This window comes from Lepisma saccharinum, chromosome 28 (assembly GCF_977018435.1).
Source record: "Lepisma saccharinum chromosome 28, izLepSacc3.1, whole genome shotgun sequence".
NCBI lineage: Eukaryota > Metazoa > Arthropoda > Insecta > Zygentoma > Lepismatidae > Lepisma > Lepisma saccharinum.
The window spans coordinates 34725939-34729272 of record NC_139256.1 but is presented as its reverse complement, the minus strand read 5'-3'; the positions used below and the strand labels follow the sequence as shown (position 1 = coordinate 34729272).

Here is a 3334-nt window from a genome sequence, read left to right as displayed (position 1 = left end):
TTTTTGATGGCAAATCTGATTCAATCGTTCCACACACATTTTAAACAATTTTCATCTCCTTAAAGAGGTTTCCAAGAACATAGGTCAATGAACTAACTAGTAGCAAGCACAATGTAGTAGAATAAGTTTACAATGGTTTGAATTTCTGTGGTAAGGAAGATAACACTTGTAAGTTATAAACAAAATACACTTTTTTTATTGGGCGAATTGAAAGTATGTTCTTTTAACAGTAGCACCTTGCGTCTGCTGTCAAATTACCAAAGGTGGGGGGAGGGGGTACAGGGGGTACAACTCGATTTACGGATTTAGGGGGGTACAGTACCCCCTTTCAAAAATTTGAGGGCGTACAATGTACCCCTGTACCCCCCCCCCGTTCCTGCGCCACTGAAACTTAGTTCCTGCTTTAACAAAATCATTTTTCACTTTGAACTTCTTCATTATGTTTCAAATGTACGATATCATAATTAATCTTGTAAAAGTTAGAAGAGTAACGTTAAACTTTTAAAAAAGAAATATTGAATAATAATAACAATATGTATATTATTATTAACAATAATAATAATCATAATGAAGACGAAAATTTCACTGAAAAATGGAAACAATAACAATTTCAGTAAACTCGAGAGTGTTTTGTATTTTGTTCATCGTTGTTTACACGAGTATTAACTTTGCCCTTCCTCCAGAGAAATATAGATATCTATGCCTAATTGCCTATGATTACCCCTCTCATTGGTTTGATTTGTAGCTAGCCCCGCTAGCGGCACCTAAGGTAATTAACGATTAACGTGTAATGTTCAGCTCACAGATTGTTAAGCCGGTGTTGATCATTTGACAGATTGTAAAGAAGACACAAGGTCAATGTATTTTATTGTAACGAAAGTATTGTCTCTTTTAATTGCATTCAACTATTGCTAGAAACGTAAGGTAATGCATAGCTATCGTTAACGATGTCATTTACTGTCACTAAACAGAATTTAATTGTATTTTTTTAGACATTAACACCGACAATGGATGCTCAGAAATGTATAGCCTCAAACAGGGTGCTCCAAGCCTCGCTGCTGTGGTGTCCGAGTGGTTAAGGAGTTGGACTCGAAATCCAATGGGCTATGCCCGCACAGGTTCGAATCCTGTCCACAGCGTTAATTTTTTTTACTTCGTTAAACAATGCTATGGATGCAACAGAAACATTGCAAAATGTTGCTTGATCGAAGACCATTGGTTGAAATTCTGATGACGTAATCCGGCTATTTCTTTTCCGTAGTTTTCAATACATACAATCAGGCCCGTAGCCAGGAATTCTTTGTAGGGGGGTCGAAGTCAATCCTAGAAGGGGCAATTTTTTAATATATTGTGTCGCATTGGCAGATATAGCAGGGTACACTGAAGCACTTGCCCCCTCCCCCAAAAGAGATAAGTAACTGAAAAGGGATGATATCTTGAAACTGCAACGAACAAAAAAAAACATCGAGCGACATCAAATAGCAATATTTTGATTATGACCTTTACAGATTACCAAATAATATAAAGTTTAACATAAATAGGCTAATAGGGACTGTATCTACTTGATATTTTCAGGTCGATAATGTTAATAGACGATTAATATGTACGAACAGCTTTGGGTCTGCAGAACTGATTAGAACTCCAGAGGGAGCTGCTCTTTATATATATATATCATGCTTCATAATGATTCCCTCTACTTTCCAGTATATGTAAGATTTTTACGCACAAAGGAATCTAACGAGAATCAAACAAGAAAAATAACATTAATTAAATAATAATGGTTACATATTGTCTACACTTTGATGAATTGTGTAAAAAAATTTAATACATTTTTTTTGTACTTGTTAAAACATTAAAACATGGGTCCCTTAGTCCACCACGGACTCTTATTTCCTTCAAAGGGCAGACTCTTGCACAGTCCCGGATCTACTAATCTTGGGCCTCCCCTCAAAATATTATCAATGGGCCCCTCTATATATATTTGCGTGTGTGTGCGTGCGTGTGTGTGTAATTCTTGATCTCATGTTGACAAAGTCACATATAAGGGGCCTAGAAGGTGATGCAAAGTCCCTTAACACCCTCTATCAAAAATAAATGAGTTAGGCTGGGTACAAATGGTCATGATAGAATCAGGTTAGGCTTAAGGGGAAACACATTTGTGGCCGCCATATTGAATTCAACTAAAATTTTAAATGGGATGGCGGTGATGTGAGATACATATGACACTGTTTTCTCACACCTGAAAAATGATACAATTGTTACAATCATGCAGTCATAACTTTTTCCTGATTAATGATAGGTTGAAAAAACCTTCACCACTGCATTTCTCGTGAAATTCTAGCCTCACTGCAGCGCGGGAAACCCTGAATTTTTCCGGCTTTGTCCCTGCATAAAGCGGCTCTAGAGCCCACCTAGCCTCAAACCAAATAGTACCTGAGGGTGGGTGGTAAGGGCGGCCGCAGCGTGGTGCTGATCACATCACTTCCAAGATGGCCGACATCGATAACACCCTACCCTACATACCATAAATAAAGTTGTATATGTTGCTCCAGTTGACATATTGTTGGACGGTGTTCAACAAATGTCAAGGTCAATGATCAAGATATCACACACCATTTTTCCCATTGCACACAGTGTTAGAAATACTAACTTCCAAGACACATTTCTGTTTCAAATCCTCATATTTCACAAATACGAACACACTAACTTTACAATTACACTCGTACGGACATTTCACCTCATTTAGCACTGTTACAATGAACAATGATCAAAATTTAACGAATCTTAGACCACGTTACTTGACTTGAATCTATGACAAAATCACCCTTGAAAAAAACACCACTAGAGGGCAGAGTGTACCATTAGCTCATCAAGGACACCAAAATGACAGTAGTTTGTTACTAAGAGGATTAGAATTGAAATTTCAGACTTAGCTAATTAATCTAAACCTCCCAGAATCAGCTATTGCTCAAGAGATGGCAATGAAGTTAATATTAACGGTTGTAATTCTGTAGTTTTCACTAGTAACCGTGAAATATTATATTAGTTGTGAGTGTCATCGCTCGACATGGACCCTCATAGGAAGGCATCTTCACCAATTTCTTCTTCGGGATCGTGCAAGATGGGACAACAAACTTCGAAACCTTTCACCAATGGATCCTTCCGTTTGGAAACTGACGCGATCGCTGACCAACAAGGATAAAGCGCCTCTTTCCGCAATAACCACACAACATGGTCCTGTCCTTGATCCTCAGGAACAGGCCGAATTGATGGCTGACCACTTCGCCCAGAGTTTCACCCCCAACAGTGACTTGCGGGATGCCTCCACAACACG

General features: G+C 38.4%; 1 non-coding gene across 1 annotated transcript; it reads left to right on the top strand.

Moving 5' to 3' along the window:
* Positions 1-1057: 1057 nt before the first annotated feature.
* Positions 1058-1139, top strand: TRNAS-CGA (transfer RNA serine (anticodon CGA)). Its single transcript has one exon. It is a non-coding gene; the product is annotated as a tRNA-Ser (tRNA).
* Positions 1140-3334: the final 2195 nt, after the last annotated feature.